At 45.4% G+C, this 22,087-nt stretch overlaps 1 long non-coding RNA gene across 1 annotated transcript in view; it reads right to left on the reverse strand.

Annotated features, from left to right (window-relative positions):
- Positions 1-610: 610 nt before the first annotated feature.
- Positions 611-22,087, reverse strand: part of LOC140694407 (uncharacterized) — a 43,294-nt gene continuing 21,817 nt past the window's right edge. Inside the window, exon 2 of the long non-coding RNA XR_012070058.1 lies at positions 611-867. This is a non-coding gene — a long non-coding RNA (uncharacterized lncRNA). The remainder of the gene's footprint in view (positions 868-22,087) is intronic.

Below are 22,087 nucleotides of genomic sequence, written 5' to 3' on the forward strand. Positions count from 1 at the left end.
ACTCGCAGTTTTTCAAAATCGGCAATTTCTCCATGTTTAATAAAACGATCGGAAGAGGTCTGTCTGTTCACTTGTGGAATGTTGACAGCTTGCTGCAAAAATTCACAAGGATGAGGAACCACAGAGATGCACTTCAATGAAGTATTTTTTTTTAAAAATTTACAAAAAACTGAAGTTTCTATTTAAAAAATGACCACATCATGCCAAGATGAAACATGGTAAAAAAAGTAGTGAAAGTTCTGTCCATGATTCTTCACACAGCTAATGGGAAAGTGATAGAATCCACTGTCTCCTAAAAAGGAAGTTTTGTTATTGCACTGACTTTGACAACCTGACCTAGTAATTCAGAAAAAATCATGTAGTAAAATCTGTAAAATTAAAATACAAAATTCTGGTTTGTAAACATCAAGCTGGCCAAGTCTATCCAGAGTCCTTCATGATAGTGGAATGGAATGAATAATTAATTCACTGCCTTATTAGCTGTGAGGGGGGGAAATTCCAGAACACAGCTTTTACACTTTCACAGTAATTATATTCAAAAGATACAAAGAAAGTCAGTGCAGTCTTCTTTTTTTTGTTTTTCCTCCTTTGTGCAATTTTCAGCTCTTACCCGACTCCTAAGTGCCATAATTGAAATAATACTGGTTTGGAGACCTAGTACAGTTTGGTCATAAGTGTCGCATAGTCTGTTGGACTTCGGTAAAGGTATTTCCAGATGGCATAGTAGTGCACGGCGGCTGCCGTGGCCACGAACAGGTGCCAGATGGCATGGGCAAACGGAATGACGCCGTCACTCTTGAAGAACACAACTCCCAGGCAATAAATTAAGCCCCCACCGGCAAGTTCGTGGAGTCCATCGGTGTTATTCTGTCGACAGAAGGAAAAATGACGTCACGCTGAGGTTAAAAGCCAAAGAGTTCATTGCAACTCCCCCTAAGCCTCCTGAGTTTCCAGACAATGAAGCAGCTTTGCAGAGACAGAATCCTGCTCTGTAAACAGGAGCAACACTGAGAAGTCTGTCTCATACATCGACCTGGATTCCTATCTGAGTCGGCAGTCTTGACTGGACCAAGCAGTCAGCTCACAGGTTCCACGGTGAAAAGCAGCGCCACCTGCCGTCGACCGCAGGTGTAAGCAGGCTGCAGTCACAGCCAGACAGGACGGTCCATTTTAATAAAGTACAATCCCAGCTCTCATCTTCCCCCTTAAAGAGCTCTCTTCCCGACTCAGGCGCACCCACGCCACTCCACCTACAACCCACACCCTCCGTCCTCCTCCGACACTGGGCTACACTAATCCCTTTTCCGAGACTCCTCCCTCTTCTGCGAGCTTACAGCTTCCTCGGGGCTGACTGGGAAGTCACTGCGAGGTGCGACCTGGGGTGCGAGGTGAACAATGGACTTCCAGCCTTCTAGATGCTGCCAGGCCTTTTTGTCTTCGGGCCTGGGAGTTTCTTAGCTTAGCAGGAAATTAACCGTCGTGTGTGCTTCAGCACAAAAAGGAGAACGCATAGGCGGCCCTTGGTTTCCAAAGACCTACAAGGTTCACGGGGCTGTGTGAATGAGAGGGGAGAACAGGGGCAGGGCTCAGGAAGCGGATGAGGAAACAAGCCAGGGTTCCTGGAAACCAGGAAGAGAAAGGTCTCCGGCTCCGCAGGGCGAGTGGAAGCCTAAGCTGGGTAGCGGCAGAGCCTTGAGAGGGGACACGCGTGTGGAAGTCCCAGAGGCCAGGGCACTGACAGCTGCGACGTTGTGAGCCTCAGGGCGGGTCCCTGAGGCCAAGCCTCACAGGGAATGCGGGGAGGCTCCAGGCCAAGGCCACGGCAGCCATGGAGGACAAGAGCTGAGAGTCAGCTGTGAGGTCCAGGGCCAAGGTGAGGATCAGCCCTACTGTCTAAGCTCTCATAAGGACCATGGATTTTGTGGGATCAAAAGATGAGGAAGGGGCCAATTCAAATACCGGACATCTCACCACCCCAGATTTCATTTTCTTTAAAAAGGAAAACACAGCAAAACATAACCCCCCACACACTATTTCCTAAAGGTTTTAAAGCAATTAATATCCATTAATTACACAATATTCACTGTGTACGTGTATTAGGGGCATTTTTCTGAGAGGGTTAAGGTTTTCACGGGAATCGGACAGGGGCATCTGACTCCCAGTGATGAGTCACTCATCCCACACAACCCCCTTATTTCAGAGATGAAGACACTAAGGCCAGAGACACAAAGTAACCTGGACAAAGACATCACTCTTTTCCTCTGCTGAAACAATAAACAACAGACCAAACCAAGCCTGCAGGTTGGTTTTGACACACGTTCTGCTAATAGTTCAAGATACAACACCTGCCTTACCCACTTTCAAAGAACCAGGACATAGTTAATCCTAAAACAAACAGAACAGGTATGTCTTCTTAATTATGGTCATTACTGTGTTTCCATGTACCAGGAACTGTTTGAAGCACTCATTTAATCTTCACAACCCTAACTTAGGTGCTATTTTTATCCCAACTTTACAGATGAGAAAGCTAGAACACAGACAGATTAAATAATTTGACTAAGGTCACATAGCTTTTAAGTGTCAGAATCAGGATTTGAACTGAGAACCAAGGTGGTCAGTTTCCTGAAATTACATTCGCTGTTTTCTTTTTTTGGCAGAGGGTGGGGGGGGAGGTGGTCATTTTAAAAATTGTTAATTTACATAGTGTAATGCATAGGTCTTAAGTGAACAGGGAGTTTTAATAAATGCACACACCTATGTAACCTATACCCCCACCAAGATACACTAGTATCTTAACACCCTAGAAAGCTCTTTGGTTCCCCTTCCCAATTCTGGACAATCCCTTCCACCAAGGCAACCAGTTTGTACTGCTGTTGCCACAGACTAAGCCTTTATGTTCCAGAACCTCACATAAATGGAATTATGCTGTATGTACATTTTTGTGTCTGTCTTCTTTTTTGCTCAATATAATGATTTTGAAATTCACGCATGTGCTAATGTATACAGTCATTCCTTTCTATTACTTAGCATTCCATTGATTTAACATAATTTATCAATTCTTTCCATTTGGGGGCTATCATGAATTAAAAATTCATACTTATATTATTTTGTAAGTCCTTTCGTAGCTATATGTCTTCATTTCTGTTGGGTAATACCTGTCGAGTCATAAATGTATGCTTAATTTTATAATAAACTGCTAAATGAATTCCCAAAGCGGCTTTACCGTTTTGCACTCTCCCCAGCAATGTGTTAGGATTCCAGTTATTTCACTTCCTTGCTGGTATTTGGTGGCATCAGTCTTTTAGATTTAATTTTAGCCATTCTACAGGGTGTATACTGCTGGCGTGCTGAGGTTTTAATTTTCATTTCCTTGATTTCCCTGGTGACGGGTGACACTGAGCGCTTCTTCAAGGGCTGCTGGGTACTTGTGTACCTTTCTGTTTGTAAAGTGTCTGTTCAAGTGTTTTACCCATTTTTACAGAATCAGTGTTTTATTATTGATTTAGAGTCCTTTATATATTTGAGATACATGACCTTTGTCAGACACATAGAGAGTGCAAATATTTTCTCCCAGGCTGGGGCTTGCCTATCCATTTTCAAGTTCATTTCTTCTGCAGTATCTCATCTGTTGTTAAACCCCTCCAATAAACTTTTTCCTTAACATACAGTTTTCAGATTTAGAATTTCCACTTGGCTCAATTTTTTAATAGCTCCATTTCTTTTCTGAGATTCCTTAACTGTTCCAAAACTCGTTTTGCTTTGCGGAGGAACTTGCATATCTCTCCCTGTGCTTTTGAGATGTAAATATTCTACCCAGGCTCTCAGGAACCTTCCTCTAGACCATTCTTAATTTCTGAGACTGAAAAAAAAAAAAGGCCTTTTTAAACTCAAGCAGAACTATGAGATCTCTGTGTATATGTGGATGTAAGTATGTCTATGTTCATTATAGATATGAAATGTCTTTACATCCAGATAGTATTATCAAAATTAATTTGGGAATGAGCTCTATTTAATAGTCTTAAGGGAAATTGAGTGCTTATATAAATTCCCAGAAATATAAAAGAAACTGCCTAGAATGAATTTAGGGTTTATGTGATCTAGAAAATATTTAATATTAAATCAATATCTAGTTTTGAAACTAGCTTAAGCTTATTGGTTTAGGGGGTGGAGGGTGGGAAGGGATAGACGAGATTTTAAAATTGTAGAATAGATAAACAAGATTATACTGTAAAGCACAGGGAAATATACACAAGATCTTATGGTAGCTCACAGAGAAAAAAATGTGATAATGAATATATATATGTTCATGTATAACTGAAAAGTTGTGCTCTACACTGGAATTTGACACAACATTGTAAAATGATTATAAATCAATAAAAAAATGTTAAAAAAATCTTGTTGGTTTAATTAATATAAACACGTCTTTAGAGTCATCAATATTAAGTATAATACTTTTATTGTACCTAGGTTTACTAGAAGTCAAATAAAATTATATCTGTTGCAAAGTTGTCAGAAAGGAAAATAACTTGATATGATGAAACTTTTAGGTAAATTAAATATAAATGAGATGAGGTTTTTTTTTTTTTAAGGTAAACTTGTTAGGAGTAATTTCATTTTATGAATAATTAAAAATAGTCTTTCCAGATTTTGGCAACTTGAAACTATATAAAGTTAAATGAATTCACTGGCTATCCAGGTCATTTCAAATAAAATAAAATACTGGAACATTAATTGCTAAGCAGGTCTAAGTTTACCCACTTTTGTCATCTTACAGGAGGGAAATGGGAAAGTAAAGATGTCTGGCTTTATTAAATGCACATGTTGTAACACATTAAGGGAAGAAATGCTGCTATGAGAAAATGTGTGTTTCTACAGTTAATAGAGTATGTTCATAAGTTTGCCAGCCAGGAAGTACTGGTATGCCAAACAGTTCACAATTACTTGCTTCTTGGTTTTTGCTAGAGATTAGGGGTTTTAAGGGTTAAAATTGTAATATATGTAATTAAAGCTACTAAAATAATAAGGAAAATGTTTCAGTATGCAAGGAAACTAGGAAACATATTTTCAGTAAAAGAAGGTATGAGGAATGGAAAAGTATTTTGCTAAAAGGGAAAAAAGGTAGTTTTGTCCAAGAGCTGGTTATTTCCAAATGGGAAAGAAAATAAGGGACAAAATAATATGGATACAAAAAGTTAGAAGGTTTGTGGAGAAGGATCACTGAGAAAAGAGTTCCATACATGGTCAGGATTGGCTTAGATTAGATTAAACATAATGAAGTAAATGAATTTTGTTATTGAAAATAGTCTTAAGCAAGACTAGAATTTGGTTTTCTGTCTCTGCTGGGAAAGCAAAGTTTTCTTACAGTGTTGAGCTGCTTTTGATAATAGCTTATGACTTTCTCTGCCTTTTGAGAGATCTGATTGTAACTTTCTATATTTGCCTATGAGATCTTTTATTGTCACTTTGGTTAAGAGAATGGTTATTTCACAGTGACCTATGATCCTATTTGACCAGGTATTTGGAAAATTTTTGATATTTTTGACAACTTCCCAAATAGCAAATACTAACTGAAGTTCTTTTGACCTCTAGCTAACTTTAAGATTCTTCCAAGGAACCCCGAGGCATCTCAGAGAGAGACTAAATTAAATAGGATTATTTGATATGTTAAATGACATGGGAAGCATTGTCAAATGAGTGGTAACAAGCCTCTTCAGGTTATACTGTATGGCTAAATATTAATATAGATTTCTAAAAACTATGGGGAATTCCAAAAAATCTGGTATGTCCTTATAAAATATTATCAGTCATAAGTCTAGTTATGGTAACCAAGTTTTTTTGTCAATTGCATTGTGGTCAGGGGTTTAATCATGACTATTAAGTCTTTTGTCATTTATAGATAGTTATTATTTTACTCTGATGTTTTGCAAAAATGTTTCATCTTCAAGAAGATTCACAGGAAGAACTTTTGACAAGTACAGGTTTCTGATAAATTTCAGGTCATACTGTGGAACTGGATAAGAAAATAAAAGTCCTAATGCAAAAGCTGATGGCTTCATAAGACTATTAACAGAAAGTTTATGTGATGGAACCTTATGAAAAGTTCCAGCATAGCCAATTCAAAGAGCCTATGTGGCCCATTAACCAGGCTTATTTTGCAAACAAATTAGTCTTATTTGTATTTGGTAGAAATGTGGGTAATTTTAGAGGGAACAAGATTATGCTTCAGTGGATATTAAATTCTGGTTTTCTTAACTGAGGTCTATATTTACTACCTAAGACTCACTTTCAAGATATCTCCTTGCTGTTATGTTATATTATTGTAAAGTTTAATTGAGATATTAAAAGGACCCTTATCAGACCCTTATGCACAAGGAGCTCTGCATTGGACTGGTCTACAGAGAGGAGTGCTGATGCCTTAAGACATCCATAGCAGGAGGAGAAAAAGACAACAGCAGTGGCAGGCAGTTGACCCAAAAATCCGGACCAGAACTCTAAGACCCATCCTACTAATTTAACTGAAGTGTTTATCAAATGTTTGTCTCCCTATTAACACTGAAAGTTTCCCCAGGGTTTAGGATGGAAAGGAAATTCTCCAGTGAGATTATCACAGAGTATAACTAACTACTCACAATATGTATCATGGCTTGATTTAAGTCTACTGCTAAAAGCGCATGTATAACGTTTGTGTGACAATTTGGCATGATTGATGACATGTACAGCTTATAAAACACATTTCCCCGTTAACATAACTCTGAACTTGTTCACTGTGTCTGATTAGCTTTCCCTCAACGTGGATAACTAGGTAAATATATGAACAAAAGGAGGCCTAGCACCAACGGACATGACATGATGGACCCATAGCAGGCAGCAACCACCCTGTCATTAAGGGAAAAATATTCTGATCTATCAAAAGCTTGGCAATCAAAAGGGGAAGTGATAAAAAAAAATTTCCAGTTGAAGTATGGGGAAGTCATTCTGACTGCTACATGATTTAAATTTACATTGACCAGAATGGCCTGTTTTGTGGACTGTTGAACATGCATTGTACATCTGCTTTGGCCATTGAGAAGAGGCATGCATTTAGAGATAAAAAATAGAGGACATCATCCCTCACATAGCGTGCTTAACAAATTTTACCCAGCAAGCTTTAAAGAGATAATAATCAGGCTGCCAATCAGCTGAATGCAAATGTTTCTCAGATAAAAAATATGGTCCTACAAAACCACATGGCCCCTGATGTCTTAACAGCCTCTCAAGGAGGAACTTATACTATAAAACTTCCCAAATGCTGTTTTCTATACCTGATGAGTCTTCTAATGTGGCTCACCTTATCATGCAAATGAAAAATCAAATCTCTTTTCGGAATGATCCCCTTCCTAGTTTTGGGAAAATATTAGGAAAATGGTTTGGTTTAGGGCGTCCTTGCCTCAAGTCTTTGCTGATGACGTTGCAAAGATGCTGCTAATTTTCTCTCCTGCTGTGTCTCTCCCACATCTGCTAGAATAATGCTATTCAAGCGAGATTCAGACAGTACTTTGGTGGACCCCAAAACTTACCTAGTTCTAGCACTGACAGACTTCCACTCTTCTAACCAGGGAGACTACAACACCCATTCTCAGCAGAAAGCAATTACAGAAGATAGACCTCTAGACTTAACAGTGAAATATATCAAGGGGGAATTTTGTAAGCAGATAAGGTAGGGGGGTCTTTTGGCTTGACACCCACCAAGAGGCAAACCCAGTTTTCCAGTAACAGAGAGAACACAACATGTGCAAAAGCATGATTTGTTTCAAGACCTGCAATGCCACATGATATAAGTAAAAGGCATTTATGGAGAAGTGTAGTAGATGAAGATGGAGTGGTAAGAAAGGTTCAGATTAAACAAAGGGCTGATGTTCTAGGCTAGGGAGATTTGGGGTTTATGCTGAAAGCAGTAGAGACCCATTGAAACTCTTTAAACACACAAACAAGGGGATTAGTTTTATGTGAAATTCTGTGTGAAGAATTGGTGGGGTGACAATAAGATTGTTGGTTTTCTATATCTGCTCTATCCAGTAGAACTTACAATGATGATAGAAAAGTTTTATATCTGTGCTGCCCAATCTCATGGCATGTAGCCACTCACAACACCGAGCACTTGAAATACAGCTAGTGCATCTGAGAAACTGAATTTATGCTGTTATTTAATTTTAATAAATTTAAATGTAAATAGCCACATGTGGCTAGTGGCTTCCATATTGGACAGCACCATTATATATCCTTCTCTTCTTTATCTGCATTAATAGAGACCCCAATTTTTTAGCTGGGCACCAAATAAAGATCGCATTTTCTAGCTTGCCTTACAACTAAGGGTGGGCCATATGACTAAGTTCTGGGCAATGGGATGGAAGATGAAGTGCAACGTCTGGGTTACGCCTTTAAAGGTAAAGTTGTACTGCCCTCTCATCCATGTCCCCTTCCCCAAAGACTGAACTGCAATGCGGGGAGTATGTGGCTGAGCAGAACAGCAAGATGGACGGAGATGGGCTCCCATGGCTTTGGTCGAGAGCTGCCATTCTAGCCAGACTTTTGAGCACCAGAGAAGTAAAGTTCTATCTCATTTATGCCACTCTTATTCTGGGCTTCTGTCACATGCAAGTTATCATATCAGACACTGTGAGTAAAGCCAGGAAAAGAATTACCAGGTGAAATATGATTAGAATAATCCAGCCAAGAAGTGATGAAGGTCAGAACTAAGGTAATGCCATCAGAGAAAAGAGAAAGAAGCTAATCTGAGAAGGATAAACAGGCTCTTTATACAAAGCCTGAATCTGTGAAAACTCAAGGAGGAATAGAATTCCATCCATGGCTGCTTCTGTGGGCATTAAGTTAAACTCACAATGCAGTACCATTTAAAAATAGAAATCTAATGAGTAAAGAGAAACAAAAATAGGACACACATTCTTCTCCAGACCCAGCTCAGACTGGCTGCAATATAGATATAATTAAATCAACGAAGTACCTTGACCTATTCAGAAACTGAGAAATGTTTGTATTTTGGACTAAGGGAGGGCAAGCTGAGAACTAACATATGGTACAAATTATAGACTAATTTAAATATGTGTATTTTGTACCTATAGATCACCAATTCTACGTCAATAAAAACATTGATGGCAAGTCTTAAATACGACTCAGTGGAAAAATGAGATTCATTTTAAACTGCAGCATGTCCATTGCTTGTGAACAATTTCCTAAGAGTTAATGATATTTTAAGCAAGTTAAACAAGTTTCCTAGTCCCTTTTTTTTTTTTAACATTGAAAGTTTGCATCTAAAGCTCCCTCCCCTCCTTTTTTTTTAAATGGAGTTACTGTGGTTTGAACCCAGGACCTTGCACATGCTAAGCACATGCTCTACTGCTGAGCTAAACTCACCCCTGCCAAAAGCCCTTTGTTCACACACAAGTTGTAAAAAATTCTGGTTGGATACAGTTTGATTATGAAAGATCTTATAGTATTTTGAATTAATAAAGAAATGGTCCCCTATGCTATACAACCCAAGCCCCAGGGGGCAGAAGTTGTCTTTAACTATGCAAGCCAGTTGTGTTTTATCTGCAGGGTGCCAGAAAGGCTGGCAACAAAACTAGACCTAACCATCTAGATCCAAGATAGGAAGCAAAGTAGGATAAAGGTCCCCAGTTTCATTGCCTTGGTTTATCTCTGTGCTTGTTTCAAGACTACCTGGTATTTAGCGGAGATATTTTGCAGCTATCCTTTGAGAGATATTTGCTTTGAGAGATATACTGTGGTCAACTGCATCAAACCAGCTGTGACTTGACCACAGGAATGCACCTGTGCAGATGAAATCTGGAAGCATCTGAAAGCAGCTTTTGCTTCATTACCGTGTTAAGATCCCCATCCAAAGAGGGGATTTGTATTCGGCTAGGGACAATTTGTGCCATGTACAAGGGGGCCTGAGGGCCTGTGTATGCCATCTGTTCCTGGAAAGCTCTGTTTTTTTTTTCAGCTTCTGATGTTGCACCTGCCTCTTACCCCTTAAAATTCCCCCCCCCCTTTTCCTCTCTTCATGGAGAAGTTATCTTTAGAGTTTGAGCTCCTCTTCTTCACTCTCTGGCATTGAATAAACATCTGTCCTGCTAGCACCAAACTCAGTTTCATAATTGACAGCATGACCCTGAGCAGGAAAGAACTTCTTGACCACCAGGCCAGGGGCTTTGATTCAGTTAGAGCTCCAAGGTTGGAGGTCAGGGTTGGGGCTCACATTTAACTTGTTAACAGGACGACTATTTTTGTTAAGCACAATTTCCTGTGCCAGGCACTTTTGAAGGCAAGAACTACAAAGAGCTTTGGGCACACAAGGATTTCATTCAAACCCCTACACTTAGAGACCAACACTCTGTGGCTTCCAGCAGCCCAAGGCCATGTTCCTGGAATGACCTAGCCTCCTTCTGCGTTCCTGTTGGAAAAGCTTAGTAGTGGTTGTGTCGACTGGAAAAAATGCACAGCCTAAAAGTTGAGAATTATGTTTTATTCAGCGGACTTAAGCCCAGGAGACAGCTTTTCAGATAACTCTGAGGGACTAGTCTGAAGAGGTAAGGGAGGAGCCAGGATATATAGAAGTTTTTGCATAAACAGAACAAAACAAAAATAAACAAAACAAAACTAGGGTAGTCAGAATATCAAAACATTGCTGCTAATTAAAGGAAAACAAACATCTCAGGAGAATGAATTTAGTGCTTTTCTATGTATGGGAAGGTGCAAGAATCTGGGCTCACTGAAATCATTCCTTTGATATGTACCTTAACTATCTAGGACCAGTATCTTGTTTTTCTCCCTCTTGAATCCCCTCTGGGTGCACAGCTACAGTGGCCGATGGCTTGATGGCCTCAACATCCTTCATCGACAGTTAGTTGTTTATTTGTTATTTACCTGAAATTCAAATTCAACTCAACTGAGCGTCCTGTGTTTTATCTGCCAGCCTACCTCAGGGCTCCTGTGTCTCAGGACCCTCCCAACTCCCAAACTTAATAAAGCAAGCATCAACTATCTCATAATTTATTTATAGTAAACTTGGATTATGTCTGTATGAGTTCCAAAAGGAAGACTATGATTTAGTGAGTTTTGTGGTTTTGATGAGACACTAAAAGTTTCTGAAGTTGGGAAAACACCACAAAATGATACTTCTGAAGGAGACATAATTCATTTACAAACAAACCCATCAAAGAAATTACACTAAATTCAAAACCCCTCTGTGACTTGTATTACAAGATGCAATTGATCTTAATTGTATCAGAGAATCACACAGTTGGCTGGGTTCTCAAGCTAATACCTATCAGGCCCATCTCTTTGTGGCCAGGCAAGTTTCTCTCCAACAATCAATTAGGGTCCCCTAGACAGCAGTCACAGACACCCCTTCATTGTAGGTGGGGAGGAGGCCGTTTCGGCCCAAGTTGGCAGAGTAGGTAAGCTTTGGTGAAGCAGAGAAACAGAGGAAGACTATGGAGAGCCAAGCCCATGGAGAGCCAGCCCAGGAGGGTGTTTCTGCTCATGAATAAAAGAGCAGAAGAAAAACAGATCATCTTACTGATAAAGAGACTGGTGTTTCCAGAGTTGACTCAATGAGAACAAAGGAATGTGAGTATTTTCTGGCAATAACTGTGACTTTGTAAACAGAGACACGAGTAAGGGAAATGCGATGGTGATAACATTACTGTGTTCCTTTACTGACTAGCCCAGCACCACTGATAAAAGCCATAATTTACACCCAAGCCCTAAGGAACGCTAAGCTTAAAAAAAAAAGTTCCATATTTGCACAGCCTCTTCACCTACTCTGTCTTAGTGAAGCTGCAGTCAGGATTCTTGGCTAGAGGCAGGAGGTAGGGCAAATGTTTTGTTATTAGCTGTCCCCTCCCCCGCACACTTGCTAAATGAAGCTGTTGAGGTTCAAAGACATCAAGGACCAGTTCAAGGTCACGCAGGTAATAAGACGGCAGAGATGGAACTCCAACCACGTCCTCTGACTCTGAGTAAGGAATTATTTCCTGAGCTGGAGGGCCTGCAGAGTTGGAGTAGAGCTGAGCTGGGGGCCGGGCAATAACTGTGACTTCTGAGTCCACAACTAACTGTGTTTCAATGCGGGAACACACAGGATTTGAGCACGTGCACACGAGTTCTTGTCACTGCAAAGTCCCCCTCGATTTAGCTCACACACAAGTCAGTTTATCATAAGCAGCCGGGTCACAAAACCCTATGGCAGGAAACACAATATTGCCAAGCCCCTGGGAATTTTACAGCTGCCAGGAAATGAGGCCTATCTGTGGCTTCATCATCTTTTATTTACATTCTCTTTGACCCTCCTCCCACCCTGCTTGCTTTGTTTTCCTCCGTAGACTGCCTTCCTCCACTTACTCCTTGTCTTGCCCATGACCTTCAAAGGGGTGCCCCATCCCTGGGTCTTCAGGACATTTTGTCCCACCCTGCCCCGTCCTGGGGAAACAAATATGTCAGCACAGAGGTTGGGGAACAGACTCTAGAGAAAGATTGCTCGAGTTTGACTCCTGATTTATCATGTAACTTCTCTGTGTCGTTTCCTCATGTAGAAAAGGGAGCTAATAATGGCTTTGAACTCACGGAATACTGTGAGGAGTAAGTAAGGTACTGTCCTTAAATACACAGCCTAGTCATGGCACACAGTACATGCTGGATAAATATAGCTATGTTGTTTTTATTGTGACAGAAACTCTGGTGTTTATAGCTCCTGGTTGAATACTTGCTCCAAGTCCCAATCTGACATTCTCAGTGGAACAGCCATTGACTGAACTCATCTTGTTATGTGAGGCTACACGTAACCAGGCTTCCTGTGAATTGGCTGCCCTGATCCAATTAACCCAGGCTGGAGGGTGGACTACGGCAGAATAAATATAGTTGACTCATCCACCACATCATCAGGGGCTGAACGGGAGGCAGCTTTCTTAGAAGGGGGTGTGAAAGTAGCCAGCCCCTGAAAGATACCTAATACCAAGCACGTGTGAGAATTTGTTCTGACAGTGAAGATCTAATTTTAATAAGCGGTTGCAGCCCCTGGGTTATAGCCACCCGCTTTTCCTTTCCCCATTTGGTCAAGATAAGGAATTCTTCCCCATCTCCATTCCACTTATACTTTCCTACATCCCAGCAATTCACAGACCCCACTCATATTTGTCAAATGCCTGCAGTGTATAAGGCACGGTAGCCTGCACTGTGTGTATTGTGAAGATGGTGGTGGTGGAGCCCGGTCCAAGGATGGTGTAAAGACCAATAAGGAGCAATTTCTGTCTATGCAGGTACTTGAAACCTCGTGGGCTTCACAAAATAACTCTAACCCAAGAGCATATATGATAAATATGATAATGGAGGCAAAAAGTGTTAATGCTACAGAAAGGGTAGATACATTCTGTCTGCTGGGGCTTTAAAGAAAGTCTTTGTGGAAAAAAAAAACAAACAAACAAGTGGAACCTAATTAAACTTACCAGCTTCTGCACAGCAAAGGAAACTATAAGTAAAACAAAAAGACAACCTATGGAATGGGAAAAAATTTTTGCAGATGAAACTGACAAAGGCGTGATCTCCAGAATATATAAGCAGCTCATACGACTTAATAAGAAACAACCAAACAACCCAATCCAAAATTGGGCAAACAACCTAAACAAGCAATTCCCCAAGGAAGAGATACAAATGATCAATAGGCACATGAAAAAATGCTCAATATCACTAATTATGAGAGAAATGCAAATCAAAACTACAATGAGGTATCACCTCACGCCAGTCAGAATGACCATCATTCAAAAATCCACAAATGACAGATGCTGGAGAGGCTGTGGAGAAAGGGGAACCCTCCTACACTGCTAGTGGGAATGCAGTTTGGTGCAGCCACTGTGGAAACAGTATGGAGATTCCTCAAAAGACTAGGAATAGATTTACCGTATGACCCGGGAATCCCGTTCCTGGGCTTATATCCAGAAGGAACCCTACTTCAGGATGACACCTGCACCCCAGTGTTCGTAGCAGCACTATTTACAATAGCCAAGACATGGAGACAGCCTAAATGTCCATCAACGGATGACTGGATAAAGAAGAAGTGGTATATTTCTACAATGGAATACTACTCAGCCATAAAAACTGACAACATAATGCCATTTGCAGCAACATGGATGCTCCTGGAGAATGTCATTCTAAGTGAAATAAACCAGAAAGAGAAAGAAAAATACCACAAGAGGTCACTCATATGTGGAATCTAAAACAAACAAACAAACCAACCAACAAACAAAGCATAAATACAAAACAGAAACAGACTCCTGGACATAGAATACAAATTTGTGGTTGCCAAGGAGGTGGAGGGTGGGAAGGGATAGACAGGATTTTAAAATTGTAGAATAGATAAACAAGGTTATACTGTATAGCACAGGGAAATACACACAAGATCATATGGTAGCTCACAGAGAAAAAATGTGACAGTGAATATACGTATGTTCATGTATAACTGAAAAATTGTGCTCTACACTGGAATTTGACACAAAATTGTAAAATGATTACAAATCAATAAAAAAAAAAAGTCTTTGTGGAGAAAGCCGTCTGGCCTGGTTGGTAAAAGATGAGAAGATATTTACCAATAAATGTGAATGAAAAGTATTTTATATACAGATTAAATAAATATCATGAATAGATTTGTAGAGATTAGATGTAGAGTCCACTGAGCCCACAGTTAATGGCCTGGTTTGGTCTGAGTATAGGTTATTTAGTCAGTGGGGAAGAATGTGTTACGTGTATAGAAACATTGGCATCAGATTGTGATGGACTTTGATGCCAAGCTAAAGAGCTGACACTTAATTTTACAAACAAGTAGAACCTATAAAAAGAAAAGCCATAAAATATCCATCATCTAATTTTGTTTTTGTTTTATGTTGTTCTTGTTTTGTTGACTGTATGTATCGTAGAAGCATGTCCATTTCAGTGTATCTTGCCGTCAGCTCCTAGAAGACAGAAATTATACAGTAACTCATGTAGCCTAAGAATTCACCTTTGTACCTGCCGGGGGCTAATCTAAGCACTTGACTTGTATTATATCCTCATAGTAACCCTCTGAGGTAGGCACTATTATCTTCATTTAATACAATGAGGCTGGCACTGAGCAGAAAGCAACCTAGATAAGGTAATGGCCTGGAAAGTCATAAAACTGATACATGAACCAGTTGCCAAAACACAGCCTCCTTATTAAGTTTACTGAATTGACACTGGAGGACAGAGTTTTGGATGAACTAGAAAAGGCAGCTTTATTTCTTTGTTGGACAAAGGAGGTCAAGTGGGCTAATACTTCCAAGACTGTGAGCCTGCTGAGGAGGGGAGGTGTGGGCAGGGGGTGGTTTATAGCAAAAGTTCAAGGAACAGGCCTAGTTTCCATAGAGATCACATACAGGGCAACCAATTGTCGAACCTCCACCTCCAGCTCCTCCTCCTTCACCTCCTCCTTCTCCTTCTCCACCTCTTCCTCCTCCTCCACATCCTCCTCCACCTCCACCTACTCCACCTCCACCAACTCCTCCTCCACTTCTTCCTCCTCCTCCTCCTCCTCCACCTCTTCCTCCTCCTCCTCAACCTCCTCCTCCTCCACCTCCTTCTCCTCCACCTCGTCCTCCTCCACCTCCTCCTTCTCCTCCTCTTACACCTCCACCTACTCCTCCTCCACCTACTCCTCCTCCAGCAACTCACCCTCCATCTCCTCCTCCTCCACCTCCTCCTCCACATCCTGCTCCTCCTCCACATCCTCCTCCTTCTCCACATCCTCCTCCACATTCTCCTCCTCCACATCCTCCTCCTCAACATCCACCTCCTCCACGTCCTCCTCCTCCAACTCCACCTCTTCCTCCTCCGCCTCCACATCCTCCTCCTCCACATCCTCCTCCTGCACCTCCACCTCCTCCACTTCCACCTCCTCCACCTCCTCCACCTCCAACTCCTCCACATCAACTTCCACCTCCTCCACATCCACCTCCACCTCCTCCACCACATCCTCCACCACCTCCTCCTCCTCCACCACCTCCTTCTCCTCCACTACCTCCTCCTCCTCGTCCACCTCCTCCTCCTCCACGTCCTCCTGCTCCATATCCTCCTCCACATCTTCCTCCTCCTCCACCTCCACCTCCATCTCCTCCTCCTCCACATCCTCCTCCTCCACATCCTCCTCCTCCACATCCTTCTCCTGCTCCTCCACATCCTCCTACTCCTCCTCAACATCCTCCTCTTCCTCCACCACCTCCTCCTCCACCTCCTCCTCCTCCACTTCCTCCTCTTCCACATCCTCCTCCTACCCTCCTAGGGGAGGGTAAACAGTTAAACCAGTGCCTGCCCCGGCTTCAACTATGGATGATGCTAGAAGTAGTAGGAATGAGGGGGGTAGCAGCCAGAAGCTCATGTTGTTCATACGGAGAAATGCTATGTCTGGGGCGCCAATCATTAAAGGAACCAGTCAATTTCCGAAGCCCCCAATCCTGATTGGTATGACTAATCCTCCTCCACCTCCTCCTCCTCCTCCACCTCCTCCTCCTCCACCTCCTCCTCCTCCTCCAACTCCTCCTCCTCCACCTCCATCTCCCCCACCTCCTCATCCTCCACATCCTCCTCTTCCACATCGTCCTCCTCCACATCCTCCTCCTCCTCCTCCACATCCTCCTCCTCCTCCACAACCTCCTCCTCCACCACCTCCTCCTCCACCTCCACATCAACTTACTCCGCCTCCTCCTCCTCCACCTCCTCCTCCTCCACCGCCTCCTCCTCCACATCTTCCTCCTCCACATCCTCATCCTCCACATCCTCCTCCACATCCTCCTCCTCCACAAACTCCTCCACCTCCTCCTCCACCTCCACCTCCACCTCCACCTCCTCCACCTCCTCCTCTTCCACCTCCTCCTCCTCCACCGCCTCCTCCTCCACATCCTCCTCATCCACATCCTTCTCCACATCCTCCTCCTCCACATCCTCCTCCACATCCTCCTCCTCCTCCACCTCCTCCTACCATCCTAGGGGAGGGTAAACAGTTAAACCAATGCCTGCCCCGGTTTCAACTATGCATGATGCTACAAGTAGTAGGAATGAGGGGGGTAGCAGCCAGAAGCTCATGTTGTTCATACGGAGAAATGCCATGTCTGGGGTGCCAATCATTAAAGGAACCAGTCAATTTCCGAAGCCCCCAATCATGATTGGTATGACTAATACTCCTCCATCTCCTCCTCATCTTCCACCTCCTCCTCCCCCACCTCCTCCTCCTCCTCCCCCACCTCCTCCTCCTCCCCCACCTCCTCCTTCTCCTCCTCCACACCTCCTCCACCTGCTCCTCCTCCACCTCCTCCTCCTCCACATCCTCCTCCTCCTCCACATCCTCCTCCTCCTCCACATCCTCCTCCTCCTCCACATCCTCCTCCTCCACCACCTCCTCCTCCACCACCTCCTCCTCCACCTCCACCTCCTCCTCCACCTTAACCTTCTCATCCAACTCCACCTCCTCCACCTCATCCTCCTCCACCTCCTCCTCCTCCAGATCCTCCTCCTCCTCCGCCTCCTCCTACCCTCCTAGGGGAGGGTAAACAGTTCAACCAGTGCCTGCCCCGGCTTCAACTATGGATGATGCTAGAAGTAGTAGGAATGAGGGGGGAGCAGCCAGAAGCTCATTTTTTTCTATGGGGAAATGCCATGTCTGGGGAGACAATCATTAAAGGAACCAGTGAATTTCCGAAGCCCCCAATCATGATTGGTATGACTAATCCTCCTTCTCCACCTCCTTCTCCTCCTTCTCCTCCTCCACCTCCTCCACCTCCTCCTCCACCTCCACCTCCTCCTTCACCTCCACCTCCTCCTCCTCCCCCACCTCCTCCTTCTCCTCCTCCCCCACCTCCTCCTCCTCCTCCGCCACCTCCAACCCCTTAACCACCTCCACCACCTCCACCTCATCCTCGTACACCTCCTCCTCCTCCACACCCTCCTCCTCCTCCACATCCTTCTCCTCCTCCTCCACATCCTCCTCCTCCTCCACCACCTCCTACTCAACCTCCACCTCCTCCTCCTCCACCACCTCCTCCTCCTCCACCTCCACCTGCCCCTCCAACTCCTCCTCCGCCACCTCCTCCTCCTACTCTCCTCCTCCACCTCCTCTTCCTCCTCCACCTCCTCCTCTACATTTCCTCCTCCCTTGCCACCTCTGCCTCCTCCTCAACGTCCTCCTCCTCCACATCCTCCTGCTCCTCCACATCCTCCTCCTCCTCCACATCCTCCTCCTCCACATCCTCCTCCTCCTCCTCCAGCTCCTCCTCCTACACCTCCTCTTCCTCCTCCACCTCCTCTTCCTCCTCCAACTCCTCCTCTACATTTCCTCCTACCTTGCCACCTATGCCTCCTCCTCCATGTCCTCCTCCTCCACATCCTCCTGCTCGTCCACATCCTCCTCCTCCTCCTCCACATCCTCCTCCTCCTCCACAACCTCCTCCTCCACCTTCTCCTCCTCCACTGCCTCCTCCTCCACAAACTCCTCCACCTCCTCCTCCACCTCCACATCCACCTCCTCCACCTCCTCCTCTTCCACCTCCTCCTCCTCCACCGCCTCCTCCTCCACATCCTCCTCATCCACATCCTTTTCCACATCCTCCTCCTCCACATCCTCCTCCACATCCTCCTTCTCCTCCACCTCCTCCTACCCTCCTAGGGGAGGGTAAACAGTTAAACCAATGCCTGCCCTGGCTTCAACTATGGATGATGCTAGAAGTAGTAGGAATGAGGGGGGTAGCAGCCAGAAGCTCATGTTGTTCATACGGAGAAATGCCATGTCTGGGGCGCCAATCATTAAAGGAACCAGTCAATTTCCGAAGCCCCCAATCATGATTGGTATGACTAATACTCCTCCATCTCCTCCTCATCTTCCACCTCCTCCTCCCCCACCTCCTCCTCCTCCTCCACCTCCCCTCCCCCACCTCCTCCTTCTCCTCCTCCACACCTCCTCCACCTGCTCCTCCTCCAACTCCTCCTCCTCCACATCCTCCTCCTCCTCCACCACCTCCTCCTCCACCTCCTCCTCCACCTTAACCTCCTCATCCAACTCCACCTCCTCCACCTCCTCCTCCTCCACCTCCTCCAGATCCTCCTCCTCCTCCGCCTCCTCCTACCCTCCTAGGGGAGGGTAAACAGTTCAACCAGTGCCTGCCCCGGCTTCAACTATGGATGATGCTAGAAGTAGTAGGAATGAGGGGGGAAGCAGCCAGAAGCTCATTTTTTTTCTATGGGGAAATGCCATGTCTGGGGAGAAAATTATTAAAAGGAACCAGTCAATTTCCGAAGCCCCCAATCATGATTGGTATGACTAATCCTCCTTCTCCACCTCCTTCTCCTCCTCCACCTCCTCCACCTCCTCCTCCTCCCCCACCTCCTCCTTCTCCTCCTCCCCCACCTCCTCCTGCTCCTCCGCCACCTCCTCCCCCTCAACCACCTCCTCCACCTCCACCTCATCCTCCTACACCTCCACCTCATCCTCCTACACCTCCTCCTCCTCCACATCCTCCTCCTCCTCCACATCCTCCTCCTCCTCCAAAGCCTCCTCCTCCTCCAACACCTCCTCCTCAACCTCCACCTCCTCCTCCTCCTCTTCCACCACCTCCTCCTCCACCTCCACCACCTCCTCCTCCACCTCCTCCTCCACCTCCTCCTCCTCCACCTCCACCTGCGCCTCCAACTCCTCCTCCGCCACCTCCTCCTCCTACTCCCCCTCCTATTCCTCCTCCTCCACCTCCTCTTCCTCCTCCACCTCCTCCTCTACATTTCCTCCTCCCTTGCCACCTCTGCCTCCTCCTCAACGTCCTCCTCCTCCACATCCTCCTGCTCCTCCACATCCTCCTCCTCCTCCACATCCTCCTCCTCCACATCCTCCTCCTCCTCCTCCTCCTCTACATTTCCTTCTCCCTTGCCACCTCCTCATCCTCCTCCACCTCCTCTTCCACTTTCTCTTCTTCCTCCACATCCTCCACCTCCTCCACATCCTCCTCCTCCTCCAGATCCTACTCCTCCTCCACCTCCTCCTCTTCCTCATCCTCCACATCCTCCTAATCCACATCCTCCTCCTCCACATCCTCCTCCTCCTTCACCACCTCCTCCTCCTCCCCCATCACCTCCTCGTCCACCTCCTCTTCCACCTCCTACTCCACCTTCTCCTCCACCTCCTATTCCTCCTCCACCTCCTCCTCTACATTTTATCCTCCCTTGGCACCTCTGCCGTCTCATCCACGTACTCCTCAACCAAATCCTCCTCCTCCACATCCTCCACATCCTCCTCGTCCACATCCTAGACATCCTCCTCCTCCACATTCTCCTCCTCCACCACCTTCTCTCTCCACATCGTCCTCCTCCACCACCTCCTCTTCCTTCACCTCCTCCTCCTCCTCCTCCACCTCCTCCTCCTGCACAACGTCCTCCACCACCTCCTCCTCATCGTCCACCTCCTCCTCCTCCACGTCCTCCTGCTCCATATCCTCCTCCACATCTTCCTCCTTCTCCACCTCCACCTCCATCTCCTCCTCCTCCACATCCTCCTCCTCCACATCCTCCTCCTACTCCTCCACATCCTCCTACTCCTCCTCAACATCCTCCTCTTCCTCCACCACCTCCTCCTCCAACTCCTCCTCCTCCACCTCCTCCTCTTCCACATCCTCCTCCTACCCTCCTAAGGGAGGGTAAACAGTTAAACCAGTGCCTGCCCCGGCTTCAACTATGGATGATGCTAGAAGTAGTAGGAATGAGGGGGGTAGCAGCCAGAAGCTCATGTTGTTCATACGGGGAAATGCTATGTCTGGGGCTCCAATCATTAAAGGAACCAGTCAATTTCCAAAGCCCCCAATCATGATTGGTATGACTAATCCTCCTCCACCTCCTCCTCCTCTACCTCCTCCTCCTCCACCTCCATCTCCTCCACCTCCTCATCCTCCACATCCTCCTCTTGCATATCGTCCTCCTCCACATCCTCTTCCTCCTCCTCCACATCCTCCTCCTCCTCCACAAGCTCCTCCTCCAACACCTCCTCCTCCACCTCCACATCAACTTACTCCGCCTCCTCCTCCTCCAACTCCTCCTCCTCCTCCACCTCCTCCTCCTCCTCCACCGCCTCCTCACCTTCCTCCTCCACATCCTCATCCTCCACATCCTCCTCCACATCCTCCTCCTCCACAAACTCCTCCACCTCCTCCACCTCCTCCTCTTCCACCTCCGCCTCCTCCACCGCCTCCTCCTCCACATCTTCCTCATCCACATCCTTCTCCACATCCACCTCCACCGCCTCCTCCTCCACATCCTCCTCATCCACATCCTTCTCCACATCCTCCTCCACATCCTCCTCCTCCTCCAACTCCTCCTACCCTCCTAGGGGAGGGTAAACAGTTAAACCAATGCCTGCCCCGGTTTCAACTATGGATGATGCTAGAAGTAGTAGGAATGAGGGGGGTAGCAGCCAGAAGCTCATGTTGTTCATACGGGGAAATGCTATGTCGGGGGCGCCAATCATTAAAGGAACCAGTCAATTTCCGAAGCCCCCAATCATGATTGGTATGACTAATCCTCCTCCATCTCCTCCTCCTCCTCCACCACCTCCTCCTCCTCCTCCTCCACCTCCTCCTCCCCCTCCACCTCCTTCACATCCTGCTCCTCCACCACATTCTCCTCCTCCTCCACATCCTCCTCCTCCTCCACCACATCCTCCTCCTCCTCCTCCTCCACCTCCTCCACCTCATCCTCCTCCTCCACCACCTCCTCCTCCACCTCCTCCTCCTCCGAATACTCCTCCACCTCCTCTTCCTCCTCCACCTCCTCTTCCTCCTCCAACTCCTCTTTCTCCTCCACCTCCTCATCCTCCTACTTCTCCACATTCCTTTTTAGGTAGAGAAAAGTAGTACTGCTCTTCCTGGTCCTAGAAACCAGGAAAGAACTGAGCGTACTTTTAGATTCCATCGAAAGACTGCTTCTGGCTCTTTTCCTTAGAGGCTAAATGCTGTACCAGTGGTAAATCTACTTCCAGACTGATTTATCCAGT

The sequence above is a fragment of the Vicugna pacos genome, unplaced genomic scaffold (assembly GCF_048564905.1).
Source record: "Vicugna pacos unplaced genomic scaffold, VicPac4 scaffold_21, whole genome shotgun sequence".
NCBI lineage: Eukaryota > Metazoa > Chordata > Mammalia > Artiodactyla > Camelidae > Vicugna > Vicugna pacos.